The sequence below is a fragment of the Capsicum annuum genome, unplaced genomic scaffold, assembly GCF_002878395.1.
Source record: "Capsicum annuum cultivar UCD-10X-F1 unplaced genomic scaffold, UCD10Xv1.1 ctg5358, whole genome shotgun sequence".
Lineage (NCBI taxonomy): Eukaryota > Viridiplantae > Streptophyta > Magnoliopsida > Solanales > Solanaceae > Capsicum > Capsicum annuum.
Window position 1 is genome coordinate 228,880 of NW_025861691.1, and position 17,073 is coordinate 245,952.

Genomic DNA, 17,073 nt, shown 5'->3' on the forward strand with positions numbered 1-17,073 from the left:
CATGTTGGGCATCCCTGCAAAACCGAGTTGCTGTAATTGCTACAATTTCAAAGGTCCTTAATTGTTGTAAACTAACTGATACAAGTACGAACACGTAGATAGACTTAAAAGGGTGTATGTTGGACCTGAGACTTGGTGTGTGCAAATAAAGTGCAAAGGAGGGCCTAACTATGCTCCAAAATAGTCCACATTTTACACACCAAAAGGCACCTAAAGTGAAGCATTTGACTAAGGGGTATTTTGGATATTTCACACTATTTTTGTAACCTACTATAAATAGAATATGTTAGGTCATTTACTACTTAGTTTTTGAAGATTATTGAAAGTTGTAACATTGAATACTCTCTTGTGAGAAGGGCCTATTGGCCGAAATAATGAAACCAGGCTTTTAGACTTGAGTGTGGAATCACTCATGTTGGATTTAAGCTTAAAAGCGTTGGATGCTTGGGAGATCGAGGTCCCTCTTGTACCAATGTAAGAGACAGGTGAATTTTTGTGAGTAGTGTTAAGGGTGCAAGAGTGGAATATGATTTTGGGTTCTTAAGATTATTCCTTCATGTAGTCTATCAATCTCTCCTTTTTTTCATTGTAATCTTGTAACCATAGTGTGTCTTGCTTGTGGAACCCGTGAGTATTGTTATACTATTGTTATTGTTCTTCGTGTCCTTCATCTTGTGCTGATATTATTAGTTTGGGGTGGCTATTTAGGTGTTGAAACACACCTCTATCTCGTGTATTGTTGTTCTTGTTTGTGAATCCGAGTGTGGTCATCAAAAGGACCCTCGGTTCTTTGAGCTTGTGGACTGATTTTGATGTGTATTTTGTTCCTTCCCTTGTCTTGTCTTATATCATTTGTTATTAGATCATGGCTTGATCTTGTTCCCACAAGATCAATCTTGGGCTCGTACACTTGAAAATAAAACAAAAATTGTTGAAAAACTGAAAATTTCAGAAAAGGTGCAATCTGCCCGTGTTGTGTTCTTGGCCGGTATTTTTGTTATTGTTGGTTCTTGGCTGAGATTTTCTAGTGTTAGTTTTCTTCATTTCTAATACTCTTGAGTCTAAATCTAAATTTGAGCTTGAAATGTTGATCTTGTTATTATGAACATAACTTGGTCGATTGTCTTGACATTGTTGTTGTGGCTTCACCTTTGGCTGTATGTTGGTGACATTGCTGATTGTTGTGGATGTTGAAGATTTTGTTCTTAATCTTGGTAGTGAATATTGTTATAAATTGGTGGACTAAGAACATTTTGTTGAAGTGTTGTAGTCTTGGCTTTGTGAGACATTGTTGTTGTGGGGTTGGCTATGTGAAAAATTGTTGGTGTTCTTTGAGATTATTGTTATAGTTCTTGGTGATATTGTTGTTATTCTTGATGTTCATCATGACCTTCATATATTGTTGAAGATAAAGTGAATGCTAAATCCATAAATTTGAAGGAAAAGGGGTGTATTATTTGTTAGTCTTGAAAGACACTACAACCAACCAAGACCGATCAATCAAGTCTCAACCACTTTCAAATACTTATCCATGATAAGGATCCATATTTTGAGGAGAAGTACGAGAAAAAGTCAAGTCTTGAAAAATGAAAATTAAAAACGGATCCAAGACTTGCTTTACCCACCTAAAATAAAATTCCACCAATCCAAATTAAATTTTTTTACCAAGACATGAACATTTGAGAATAACAATTCGTTTGAGAATAACAATTTAAGAACATTTCAAATTTCGTAGTTTCTGTTTGTTGTTCCTTAGTTTCAATTTCGTTGGTTCCAATACTAATTGGAAAACTAGTACTCATCTACTAGATTGTTGGTTAGTCTTTGTGTTCGTTCATTCGTGTTAAGCGTTTTTTGTGTGCTTTTCTCTTTTGTGAATTCTTTGTATCTTGTTGATTCAAGTCCGTAAACAAATTTTTCTTGAGTCAACTCAAACAAATATCTGTTGCTGGCAAGAGTAGACTCGACCCTCAATCACTCGCGAAGTACAAGCCGACTTGCGACACTTGTGAAACCAAGTGTGAGACGATCAAGTGTGTGAGAGTGTGATGAGGTTGTTTCGAACTAACATGTGTTTTTTTTTGTAGGCGTGTTCTTTTCATTTTTTAGGTATAATTACAAGGGAATCTGTGGCTTCAACCTCTCAATCCATAGACAATAATGCCATTAATGTCATTTTGGCCTACATTGACACTATGTCCCAAGACCTAGCTATGGCAAATGAAAGGTTGGATCATATGGTAGGTCAAAAGGAGAAAGTGGGATACCCAGACACACGTCAAGAGGAAGGTCGTAGCTCATGTGAGCTACGAGGTAAAAACTCTATCCCTACACTCCAATGAACTTAGAATGTTGTGTTATCGCTAGTAGTGGCCAATTAGATATAGTTGCGGATTTACCTAGAGTAGAGGTTTTTGAGTTTCCCTATGGTGGCACTCTTGGTGATGTTAGGTCATGTGAGGACCAAAATTTTGTTGTAAGTACGCAAGAACTAGTTGATCCTTTAGATGACAGAATTGATTCTTCTAGTAAGAATGATTTATGTCCATCTATTGCTAGCCCTTATAACTTGAAAAAGGTTCTATTATCAATTGACAAGAGCACTCACACACTAGTGGTCCCTTGTGAAAACCAAGGTAAGTATACGTTGGTATACGAGTTACCAACAACTAGTGAGGTCATGCAAAATGATCAATCAGGTGAAGATGACCTTGATTTGCTTGAAGGTATAGGAAACCCGAATTGTGATTATACTTGTGAAAATGGTTTTGTTCGTAACCCTTTGGATGCCCGTGATGGTGTGAAGCTAAGCGCTGGTTACCCTTTTGTAATAGAGTATGATCGAGAACCATGCCCATGGCTACTTCTCTCATTTGACCCCGGTGCCATCTTAGAGTATGGTATGAGTAGTCTCGGCCTTTGTTCTTTATTTCTTTAGTATGGTCCCTTTGCTACCCATGATAGTTTATGTCTTTGTAGGGACTACTCTCTTGAAAGAGAAAGCGTTGTATGCCTAGAAATTCTATCTACTCCTTCTTCATCTGTTCCTATATTGAGCATACTAATGACGATGAACTTGAAATTAGTAAGTACTTACATGAGGACACCCTAGTTGGAGTTGACTTGTGTGACACCTTTCTATACCATCTTTGTGCTTATGATACTTTTCACAGTGATATAGAGGGTATGCCTAATTTTAAGGACGACACCATAGGGGAAAGTAGGAGTGGCCGAGACCTAAGTCCTCGGTTACGACTACCATTTGATCCCAGTGACAACTTAGGATAGGAAAGGATTATTCTTGGTTTAGGCTCATTTTGTTTTGATGTTTATCTGATCCGCTTCCTTTGTAACATTTGTACTAGTCTTTCCATGTTTAATAAAAAGAACCCGTGGATATACTTTAAATTTGTTCCCCCTCGGCATGGCATGTTGATGTGTTGATTTTGCTAACCCTAACCCTCATGTCATGAGGATGTGTGCTTTTTTATCTTCTCTTGATTTTGCAAAGTACGAATTTGAGGTCAAATCCTTTTCAAGAAGGGAAGGATAATACAAGTACGATCATGTAGGTGGACTTATGAGGGCGTATATTGGACCCGAGACTTGGTGTGTGCAAATGAAGTGCAAAGGAGGCCTAAAAAGGCTCCAAAACAGTCCACATTCTACACACCAAAGGCACCTAAAGTGAAGCATTTGACTAAGGGGTCTTTTGGATATTTCACACTATTTTTGTAACCTACTATAAATAGAATATGTTAGGTCATTTACTACTTAGTTTTTGAAGATTATTGAAAGTTGTAACATTGAAACACTCTTTCTTGTGAGAAAGGCCTCTTGGCCAAGATAATGTAACTGGGGTTTTTGACTTGAGTGTGGAATCACTCTATTGGATTCAAGCTTGGAAACGTTGGACTCTTGGGAGATCGAGGTCCCTTTTGTACCAACGTAAGAGACAGGTGAATTGTTGTGAGTAGTGTTAAGGGTTCAATAGTGGAATATGTTCTTGGGTCCTTAAGATTATTCCTTCATGTAGTCTATCTATCTATCCTTTTGTTCATTGTAATCTTGTAACTGTTGTGTGTCTTGCTTGTGGAACCCGTGAGTATTGTTATAATATTGTTATTGTTCTTCGTGTCCTTCATCTTTTGTTGATAATATTAGTTTGGGGTGGCTTTTTAGGTTTTTAAATACACCCCTATCTCGTGTATTGTTGTTCTTGTTTGTGAATCCGAGTGTGGTCATCAAAAGGGTCCTTGGTTCTTTGAACTTGAGGACTGATTTTGGTGTTTGTTTCGTGCTCCCTTGTCTTTCTTATATCACTAACTACCTTGATGCTAACAGAATTTGTCTTATGTTTCTCTTTAATATATGTGCAATCTATTTAAGGCTACTGAACTAATAGATATTGATTTTTGGTTGCTCTGTTTTTATTTCATGTCGTAAACTGGTGGTATGTTGTTTGATTGATGCTCTACAGTAAACTATGATGGCTCATTACTCTTGTCTGTGATATATGTCTGTTGGTTTTAGTGGTTCAATAAGGATTAATGATTCCAACCTTGATTCCCTTTGTAAATGAATTTTAATTGAGTACCACAAAGTTGCGAAGAATTCATGATAGCTTCAACAATTACAGTGATGCTCCCGGGATTTTCCCAGACTTACAGTTATAATCCTATTTAATACTTAAAATCTATTTCTAGACAGATTTACTTATCTCAGCGATTACACCATGTATAAATTACTATCCTTCCAGTTAACTCCCAAACCTAATCTACCAACATTTGTGGAAATCATGTTAATGAATCCTTAACAGAATATTTTTAGCTATTCTGAATATTATGAAAAGGTATCAATCTCATGAATACAGAATAATTAAATTCCCAACTTGAAGCCAAAAAGGCCTAAATTATGTACATGAGCCTAAAAAGGCTAAATCTGGAGCATGGCCCTAAAATGGCCAACACTTTGAATATAAATACATAAGATAACCTCATGAGCATAAGGGAGTTAGTTAGCTGACCGTGAAGGCATAGGTTTAAATAACAAATGCATGAACTATGTTTGCCGACATAGGATAGAGATTATTCTATAAATCGGATGACTTCTTTTTTATCATGTGTCCCGAAAAGGGGCTAACCATGGATACTTGCTAGTAAATTATGTCATGTCACGTCCTGTTCTTGTCAAGGTATAGGACGGCTTAACTGATTGGGCAGAGATCAGACTCCATGCGCTCACATGGTGGTTTATGACGGTTCACTACTTCCTCCTACAAATAATCAAAGGTATTAAATTTACCTTAGTCAATCATAAGTTCAGTTTATATTCTTGTCCCTTTCCAGTTGTCTTCCTTTACATTTGAATTTTATTGTCATTTATAGTCTCTTGTTGTACTATCCTCTTGAAATGATTTTACATACTAATACATTTCACGTATTGATCGTCTTTGGTTCTACATCATTTCATGATGTATGTTCTGGCGCTCAAGTCCACAGTCAGGCCCCTCATTAGGATCTTTATCTTCTGCTATTGGTGAGCCTCTTTCCCATCAGAAGGCCGGACGGGATATGATGACTATTTGTATATATTTTCTTTCCTTTTGGTATTGGTACTTATTAGAGGCTTCACAGGCCGGTGTGGTTGTCAAGAAAACTTTGTAATTTCTAGTCTTTATTTATCATAGCTATTGGTATTGTTGGATATTATACGGTGTTAATAAACTTGGGTGAAGTTTTATCTCTTGAGAAAATCATGATTGAATTCTATATTACTTCCGCTTTATCCATTTGTATTATAAGTATGTTCAGGTGATATGCCAGAACATTCTCTCATACTAGCTATAATTTTGGGTGCGTGCCACGTCTAGGGACCCGGCTCGGGTCGTGACAGATAGTTAGTTTTCATTCGTTATTATCAGTTGCTTTATCAGTATTGACAGTATGTTTCAGACATTTTAAAAATATGATTCAATATTAATTTTTTTTTGTCAAAACCTTATGGCATTTTTCAGCTAAGTTCTACATATGTCTTCATTATTTTGTTCAGTGCTCACAACAGGTACCAACTCATGGATTAGCTTGTGGTTCTTTGGGGCTATAAGAACCGTGTGGCGTCCAGGGTGTACTCTCGAGGCGTTATAGGTGTTTGTATAGTTGGAAAGTAGGATATAGGAATTGTTATGATCAGACAGATTAAGCAAACCACAAACAAAAGAAAAATAACAAGAACACACAGCTTTTACGTGGAAACCCTTGATAGGAAAAACCATGGACAGAGGAAGAGGAATTTCACTATACAGGAGAGGAATACAATATGGAGACGATAGTCTCAATTTTGTACATACAAAAATGCCCGAAACAGCCCACTAAACATACTTATATAACACGTGCATACAAATTGATACTAGGCCCAAAAGCATACAGGTCCATACTGCGAGGGCTTCGCCCCTGCACCTCCAACAGGATCAGTGGTGGGCTCCGAGATCAGGCCACAAAAAATCACAAACATGGGCCTCTCCGCGAACTGTTCAGGCTAGAATCAACAAAATTCCGGTCACAAACTCTAACATGAATATTATACATGTAAATATTAATTTTTTGAACATTTTTTATAACACTACCATTTCGAGAGTGCCTACTCATGGTAGTTCTTTTGAACTCCATTTCAATGTCGCGGACAAGTTAGAATTATCAGGGGAAAGAATTGGAATGATCCAACAGCCATGCAAGAGTGAAAAACAACCATTTTTTGAGATAAAGTATCCAGTAGGGACAACTCCAGCCGACATTGTGGTTAACAAAGTACTAAGCAGAATTAGAAAACCAGTTCATTTATTGGACCTTAAACACTTTCTCAATATAGAATAAATGCACATCCAACTTTCTATAGTGATCACAATACTTTAGATTGCAGCCATTGGTGTCTCCCTGGATTGCCTGATACTTGGAACCTTCTCCTTTACACATCACTCATCAGCTGAAATGCATGACAAAAATACAATCGCCAAATCTCTGTATAACAACATTTTACAATAACGGCCAAGTTTAACAACAACAACCAAAAAATATCTAGACAAATGATGTTGTTATAAAAAGCAAAGTTTGACATTGTAAGGAGATTTGTGATTTGATGTTTAGGAATTTGTTTAACTAGAAATTGTCATTTTATAATTAAGTCAACAAAATAAGATTATGATTAGTGAGTGTGAAGGTGTAACATGGAAAAAAATATGATTTTAAAGGCATGAGAGGGTGCCTTAATTAGTTTATCCTGATGAGGCATATTGCCTTTAAATTTGTACTTGATTTCTCTTGATTCAATTTATGAAGCTGTAAGATTAACTTTTATGCTAATTTAAAAGTGAAAATTATGAATTTTATTTATTTATGGCTTAGTAGTTCCAATTTCTTAGTTTTAACTTATAAAGATCAAATAATTATGTGGATGATGTAATGTTTAACTTGCTTATAGTCAAGTGAAAAGAGATTGCTTACTTACTCCCATTTTTTCTTTTGTCAAAGGGCACACATAGCGTGGTGATATTGGATTTAGATAAAATGTTAAAATATAAATTTATGTGTAAAAATTACTGAATCTTAACAAACGGTAAATTTAAATTATAATTTTAAAAATATAACAATTTTAATGCTAAAAACCTTAAAACTTAAACTCAAATAATTTTAAATCTTAAATCTATAGCTTCTTGTTGTTTGACGTCTAGCCCTCTTGATTTGTTTCGTCATAAAATCTACAGTTGATGATAGAATATATTTTTATTTAAAAGGGTTGCCAATCTTGTCGAGGTACAATATTTATTCATAATTTATTTTATGAAATTAATCTTATTAAATATACTTTGAACATTTGAGTATGACTATTGATATTTTACATAGTTATTTAAAGATAGGATCGTATTGGAAGAACTGATAAACTTTCTCTTGATTTTATAATTAGACTAGTAAGTTCAAACAACTAATTTTTGTAAGGGGACCAAATAAAATGGAATGAAGAGAGTATTTCACCTTGAAGATATATAGCATAAGATTATATATTTTTTTTTGGTGTTAATTTGTGTGTTACTTTTCTTTTAATTCTTTGAAAAGGAATATTTCCTTTGGAAACTCTTTACTTCTAACTTTTCACATAACATGTTTAGGATAACACAATTAAACAACATTTAGGTACATTTCACAAATAATATTTTTTAAAAAAAAAAATCAATGTCAGGTGAAAGTTAAACAAATAAACAAAATCAAAGATATTAACAAGTTAAATGAGATATCTAGAATAAGATTGACATTAAATTTATGAGATATTCAGAATTAAGATTGGGATTAAAGAATTTATCAGACTAAATTTATAGCTTCACTCAAACAAAATATAATATTAATACCAAACTTAATCACGGTGTATTAGAGGCATACCAAATGACCTCTAATTCCTATGCTTAATAATTAATCCAATAAACAGCCCATTATAGCAATAAACTAAAAGTAACCCTATTTTTTATGGATCCATATTTTATTACTCAAACTAGGCCAACTCTACATTATATATAGCATTATGGACAACTTTTCTAATTTCACACACAAAAAAAAAAAAAAAAAAAAAACTAGCCGCCGCTATCTAATGCAGTACCATTTTCTCTGTACTTCTTTATTTTTGCCTCTATGTTGCTTTCTTCCAACAAAAATGATAGCTTGTTGTAGGCCTTTTTCATTTTTTTTCTATTTCTTTCATTTGTGTTTATATTGATCTGTATCTTTATTTTTGTATTCCTCATTTACTTCAAAATTTCGTTTTATAATTTGATTTCTCCTAAATTCTCGTAAAAATTCAATTTTTTTTTTTATAAAATTTGAGAAAATAATAGTTAAAGATGTATATGACGTTAAATAGTGTGGAGTTGCAAGTGGTATCTATAGTCGCTAGGAAATTATGAGATTTTTTTTCTTAAAAAAAAGATTTAATAAAATTTTCTTTTAAGATTTATGATTGTTTTTAAGGGATGTCAGAATTTTTTTGATAGGAGCCATTTCGATTTTCTAAAGAGTAGAATGTTAGATAAATTAAATGTTAGTAAGCCTATATTTCGTATAACAAGTGTGTAATTAACGTATAAGATATACATAAAATTATACATAGATAATGTAATGATTATTCGACACAAAGGCAAACACTGAAGTTTGAGAGATTTTGAGCTGTGCAAATTTTTCTTTTAAAAGAAAGTAAAAGTCAGGTGAATTAAGTTATAATATGCCTATATTTAATATATAATAAATGGATAACACATGCATATTTATTATACATAGATTATGTAGTAATTCTACATCAAATATACATTACTTTATATATAATATTTACCAATAATAGCAATAGTCTCAAATGAAGGTAAATATTGAAATTTGAGATATTTTTTGAATTAATTTATCGAAATAGGCTACTCAATTGTAGCAACAAGATGAATTACGATTGTTCCTAACTCAACTCAATGGGAAGAGGCAAAGGGAATTGCTCTATGGATGATATAGCAGCACAAACTGTTCACTCTTCTCCAAATGTTTACTCAATGTGTAAGTCTACTGTTACAAATAACTGTTTTGTTTTTCTCTTACTGCTCTTGTAACTCTTTTCAGCTTAGCAACAAAACTTTTCGTATTTATTTTTAGTTTTTTTTAACTGGAACTTAGTTTCCTTATTTGACGCATCACTTTATGGTTTATATATACTATTTTGCTATTGGAATGATATGATATATGAACATGTAATACGAGCCTAGATTTTGTTTTGCCAAAGCTACAATGCAAAGGTTGAGGCCTTCACTTGTATCTAGAATTGGATTGAATGAACACAATTGAGATATCAATGCTGAAATGAGAACTGGGCGGGATCAACATATAGAATATAGTTTTAATAAACAAAAACTAGAATACAACAATATAATGAACTCAGCGATGCAACTAAACAAAAACTACATAAAACTTATTTGATGAGATTCTAGTAAATGCTTAAATATTTTCAGTTTCATAAACAACTGTGAGATACTGACGCATGCATTAATATTCTCAATGTCATTTTTCTTTCATTTATCTTAAACCGTCTCTGAGGAGACATCATTAGTAATCACTAGCTTTCCTTCACTGAGCAAAACAAGGCTTTCCTCATAAGTTCCCAAATGAATTTTAGTCACAGCTATACAAAAACTTATTTTTTCATGCGTCTCGAAATTATAAGGATCTGGTTCCTTTGCTTTTTGTCAAAATTATTTCACCATAGATCTTAAAGCCCAGAACGGTTCTAGGTTCCCCGTCTAGAGGGATATTAAACTACTTTCTTCATGACTTGACAATATCATACTCTTTCATTACCCAAATAGAACAATTCCAAGTCTAATTATAATTGTCATAGCGATATATAATGTAATAAAGTTTCATCTTTTGATGTATGTAGAAGTGTCTAAAAATTGTATACATAGGGATTCTTGAAGAATAGTTTGTTGAATGTGTAGTCGAATGAATTCAGGGCTCGAGATTTATGAGTTTCACGGTTTTGATATACAACTCAATTGGAGAAGAGATTTTGGTGCTACCATTGAGAGTATTTTGGACAATTATTTCTCCAGGGATATGATTTATGATTATTCTCTGAGGCTTAAACTTGCGATCATATCTTCACTCAAACAAAATTTAATTTTAGTCCCAAATTTACTGACGGAGTATCAGAGATATACCAAACGGCCCTTAATCCTGACGCTCAATAATTAATCCAATAAACACCTTATTATAGAAATAAACTAAAAATAACCCTTTTTTTATGGATCCATTTTTATTATTCAAACTAGACCAATTCTACATTATATATACCATTATAGCCAATTCAAACACATACACAAAAAATCCTATCTGCCGTTATCTTATGCAGTACCTCCATTTTCCTTTATTTTGTCCTCTATGTTGCATCCTTCCAACAAAAAAATGACAACTTCTGGTAGCCCCCTTTTATTTTATTTTTTTCTATTTCTTCATTTATGTCTCTATATTTTTCTGTACTCCTCATTTTCTTCAAAATTTTATTTTAATCTGATTTCTCCTGAATTCTCATAAAAAATCATTTTTTTTTTCTATAAAATTTGAGAAAACCATAGTTAAAGATGTATGTGAGGTTGAATAGTGTAGAGTTGTAGATTGTACCTATAGTTGATAGACAATTATGAGATTTTTTTTTAGATTTTCTACAATTTTCTTTTATGATTTGTGATTGTTTCCAAGGGATTTCAGAGATTTTTCAATAGGAGCCATTTCAATTTTCTAAATAGTTGAATGTTTGGTAAATTAATCCTTAATAGGCCTATATTTAGTATAACAAGTGTGTAAGTAATGTATAAGATATAGATAAAATTAAACGTAGATTATTTAGTAATTATTCAAAACAAAGGTAAATACTGAAGTTTGAGAGACTTTGAGCAATTCAATTCTTTCTTTAGAATGAAAGTAAAAGTGAGGTGAATTAAGTGATAATATGCCTATATTTAATGTATAATAAATGCATAACATATGCGTACTGATTATTCATTGATTATGTAGAAATTCATTATCACGTATACATTACTTTATATATAATATTTACCAGTAATATGCAATAGCTTCACATGAAGGTAAATATTGAAGATTGAGGATTTTTGAATTAGTTTATTGAAACAGGTTACTCAATTATGCAACAAGATGAATTACGATTGTTCCTAACTCAACTCAATGGGAGAGGAAAAGGGAATTGCTCTAATGCATGATATAGTGACACAAACTTTTCACTCTTCTCCAAATGTTTACTCGATGTGTAAGTTTAATTTACTGTTCTAAATAATTGCTTTATTTTTCTCTTACTACTCTTGCAACTCTTTTCAGCCCAGCAACATAAGTTTTCTTATTTTTCTCTAGGTTTATTATTTTACTGAAAAATTGTTTTCTTATTAGATGCATCACTTTATGATTTATATATACTTTTTTTCTATTCGAACAATATGAACAAGTAATACAAGGCTATATTTTATTCTGTCAAAGCTACAATGCATTGGTTGAGGCCTTCACTTGTACCTAGAATTGGATTGAATGAGCACAATAGAGATATCAATGATGAAATGTGAACTGGGTGGGATCAACATATAGAACATAGTTTTAACAAATAAAAACTAGAATACGGCAATATATTGAACTCAGTGATACAACTAAACAAAAACTACATCAACCTTATTTGATGTGATTCTAATAAATGCTTAAATATTTCTAGTTTCATAAACAACAGTGAGATACTTGCGCATAGCATATTGGGTCCATGACCCACTAAATTGCGCATAGCATATTGGGTTCATTTTTCTTGCATTCATCATAATCCGTCTCAGATGAGACACCATTAAGAATCAATCGCTTTCGTTCATTGAGCAAAACAAGGATTTCCTCGTAAGTGCCCAAATAAATTTTAGTCAAAACTATACAAAAACTTATTTTTTCATGTGGGGATTGTAAGGCATCAGTTCCTGTGTTTCTTGTATATCACGACCCGAATCGGGGCCCTGGCCGTAACGGACATCCCGAACCATAAAGGTTCGGGCGTCCCTATCTGTCTGGAAATCATGCACAACATTCATATAATAGAGAAAAAATGCGAAATTATTTAACAGAACGGAATCATGGTCAAAATTCTGATATAAATTCAACAAGCGTAAATGAAATCTAAAACCATCTAATGATATCTGAAAGTCGTCTACGAAATCTCTACTACATGACTAATAACACTGTCTGAAAACTGGGACAAGGCCCCAGTAGACCAAAACCATAATTGATAATAAATGTTTGAAAATAACTAGGCCTTCTAAAATATAGAAGGCTCACCGAGTAGATCTTGCACTTCTGTCTGAAGAAATCTAATGCTTATTAGGACTCCTAGATTGTGCCCTCAGAACCTGAAAGATAAGAGGGGTTAATACAGATGTACTGGTACGTAGAGCAATCCAAAATAAAGCTTTTAATATAAATAAAATAGTTGAGAGCTAGTCATAAAACATAACATACAATATAAATTCCAAAACACATGGGCATCTTTGATAATCATGAAACTTTTTTGTCAATGCAGCCTCTGATATTTGTATTACTTCTGAGTTAGGTGGTACTCCCATACAAGTTTGATATTCCACGAGCTATATGGAATCATCCATTGACTCAGTGGGGAAGCCCCCAACCCAAGTGTGCTGCAAGGGTTGGAGTGTCTGAATCTAATACGCCACAGGGCACTAGGCCAGCATATAATAATATACACGGATCGGCAAATCACGATTTTGGGCAATGAGTTATCTGAACTTGTGCATTCTTCGGGAAACCACCTAAGCTCTCTTTATGCCCAATTTTAGTCTATTTTGAAACATGCACCGTTCTAGTTTCAAAAATCTAAAAATCTGATTTCAAACATGCATTCTATTCTGTTCTGAATTAAAATGGCATTATCCGAGTTGGTATCATCACACCTAGACTTGCAAGTCCTTTTTCTGAGCCATAATACATCATGCATGATTCTTTTATCAAAACTCAATTCAGACCACCCAAACATGCAAATAGTATAAGAGATTTCATTTTTCAAAACATAAGTCAAAACTATGCAAGAATTCTTCAAACATATGGTTGTCATGTGCTTTTGGCAAAACCATACACTCTTTCATTATATGTATATTCAATATTTATCTATATGCACAACCCTCTCTTTTGTTTCTACAATCATGTTCAAATCATAGTATAAATCAAGACCTTTTATATCATGCTTTTCAAAACGATCCATATCATACGAATAATGGGAAACATATCAAGAGAGGGATTCATTATAATTCTAACTCTCAATTGAATATTCATCCTTAAACACATGCATACATATATATAGAATTTTAAATCAATTTGGGGAAAGACCTAAAGACCAAAACAATGTCATTGAGACTTCTAAAATATGATTCTAAATCATAACTCTAAAACCCTTTTCTTAAACTAATGATTTCTATGCCCATGAGATTTTTAGGAAAACCCCGCATACCTCAATTTAGGAATTTGATGACTGACTCTTGAAGCCTACAGTTTGGGGATTCCAAATCTTCAATTAGTTTTGAAAACCCACGGTTGAATCTTGAGTTATTTGGGATTTTAGTTTAAAACCCTAGAAAGTGTTCTTAAGTAATTTGGATGATTGTGAATGTTTTCTAGTGTCTTTAGGATTAAATCCCATGTTTAAGCTGATAAGAGGGGTGGAAAATACCTAATGTACCCTTTATAAGACGGAATAATAATATAACTAGGAGCCCGATTTTATGGGTCACCGCGACGCGCCACAATCGCAGTGGCTCATTGGAAATTGACGAATGGGATCTTAGGGTCACCATGATGAGGAGCCATCTCGTTGTCCCACTGGTTGGGACCTGGAGCTTCAGCACGATGCACCACAATCACGCTAGGTTACTGGAATTTGAAAATTGTTAAATAGACCCCCTCGCGACGCGCCAAGCACCAAAATGATGGTGTTTTACGACTTGGACTTAAATTAGCCATAACTACTTTCCCGGGTATCAAATTTGGGTGAATCTTATATCGAAGGAAAGCTCATTCAATTTTCCACATGATAAAAAGTCGAAATTAGGAAAATTATATGTGGTTTAAACTTTACTCACTTTGGAAGTCAAAAATGAGACTAAGTCTCTTTGACACCATTCTAGTCATTTAACTCTAAGAGCATATTACCATGAGCTAATGCATTGATGATGCGGGGCATTACATTATCCCCTCCTTGGGATCATTCTTCCCCAAATGATGATGTACAACATAGGCAAGCACGATTTAAGGTATACTAAGACCGTAAAAGAATAAAGCAAGGATTGTACTGTAACACCTCGATTTGCTAAACCAGAATGCTACACGGTGCTCATGACCCCGAGGGACCACAAGCTAACCCATGACTGATATTTGTACCTGTATACTGTAAATCATGATATAATAATGTGGAATACATGGAACTGTAAGGCCATAAGGTTCAACTGAATACAATCATATGGGTGAAAATACCCAAAACAACTCAATCTGAACGTAAATCTAAACATAAATCTGAAAGCCTCTAAACTATCTGAATAACGAGTTGAAGGAATATGTCTCCAACTAACTCCATAAAATTAAACTGAAAAAAATAAATAAATGTATCAAATCATATTGGCCTCGAATCAATGAGGACTCACTGTGTCTCTGCGACTGGAATGCTACCGCTACTGCTGGGCTAGAACTCGTGTCTCGAAACCTATGGTGTAACATGAAAAGAAAGCACCATAGCGCAAATGCGTTAGTACAACTGGAGTACTGAGTATACGAGGAAGGTAGGCTGAACATAAAGGGTTTCATGCATGAACAACATTGACTGACTAATATGAACGTGGGAGTGCAAACACACATATATAGAAACTGGGACCATGAATACGTGATAGCATGACCTGTAAGCTAATACATGGTTTACTGATAACTGTCATGACTGATACTGAAACTGATAACATGGAAGACTGTATCTGACAGTCCTGTATTTACTGAAAACTGAAGAACGCCCTGAGTTCTTTTACTGAGACTGATACTGAAACTATAGGAAGTAGTGTTTAACCGGCATGCCCCATGTATGCTGTTATGGCTAAGCTAGGGTCCAATCTTTGCCCCGACTGTAGGGGTGTCAATACCGTGTCACGGGTAAGGATAGCTTGTGAGTGACCCTTATCTGGTGGGTACTCAATGAGAACGGTGGGAACCCTAAATTGACGGGTTAAGCCATCTCATCAACCCTAATCTGACGGGTTAAGATGTCTCAACCTACGCTAGCTACGTAGTTCTGGAACACAAGAATTGCTACTAAGAATCACACCCTGAACTGGCGGGTGAGTTCCCATCCGTAGGTTTACTCGGTGATAACCTCTACTCCCATCTGGAGGGAATGGACATGAATAACTGACTGTGCATGACTTAATCTTACTGAATTCCATTGACTGGCGGAATGTTACTGATATCTGACAACTGACTAAAATCATGAGGTTTTCCTAAGTCACATGACTGACTAAAGTCTATAGAATCATAGCTTGAGTTCGGATATCGTGAAACATGACATGGATCTAGGCACACAGCTATAGTTTTCGGGTATAAGTACCCCCAAGACTCGATGGAAAGAAACTGACCCACATGACTGACTTGATCATAAGAGTAGAGTCCATAATTTATAATATCATAAGTAGGGATCTCATACTAAGCATGGTTATGAACAATGTATTGCATGGAAAGGATTTCACATCACATGGAAGTACTTGAACAATCTTAATATCCTATTCATTGCATAATCATATTAGCAACACATACCAATAGCATAGAAGTTCATATGGATTGCATGGTTATCATACATCTTGTTCATAAGTAGGATTTGCAAGTAAACATAGCATAATCTCATAAGAATAGTTCATGAGTATTCCAACAACATTTATAAGGAACATTAACAACATAGAAGTCATTGGACGTAAGGGCATATCATGAATCCTTCATTTAGTCACAATTTAGCTATATTGCATGATTTCTAGTTCCTTAGGCATTTTATCAAACACCTTACATACACATCTTAAGCATAGGTGAATTCATCAAATTATACATCATGAACAACCAAATTTACATGTTTCCAACTCAGATGATTTCATGAATTCACAAAAACATATAAAGATTCCATCTTGGAAATCACCCAATATCAACAACATGATCATCAACAGCCAACAATATAGAAATCATACTTTATAATGAAAAAGAGGAAAACAATCAAGCATCAATATGGGTATGACTATATCACCACAATCAACCAAGCTTTTGTATTTTAAAGATTGATTCTTAAACTCCACGAACGAAAGAAATCTGTCGATGAACACTACACATACCTTAGAAGGAAGATTCTTGATGATTGATGGAGGAATTTCCTTGAAATCGGATCTTCAAGCTTAATTATGCAACCCTAGTTGTTTTTCTCCTTTAGTGCTCTTGG

General features: G+C 34.2%; 1 long non-coding RNA gene across 1 annotated transcript in view; it reads left to right on the forward strand.

Moving 5' to 3' along the window:
• Positions 1–10,901: 10,901 nt before the first annotated feature.
• The window catches only part of LOC124893086, a 24,537-nt gene continuing 18,365 nt past the window's right edge, over positions 10,902–17,073 (forward strand). Inside the window, exons 1-2 of the long non-coding RNA XR_007050545.1 lie at positions 10,902–10,992; positions 11,706–11,838. This is a non-coding gene — a long non-coding RNA (uncharacterized LOC124893086). The remainder of the gene's footprint in view (positions 10,993–11,705; positions 11,839–17,073) is intronic.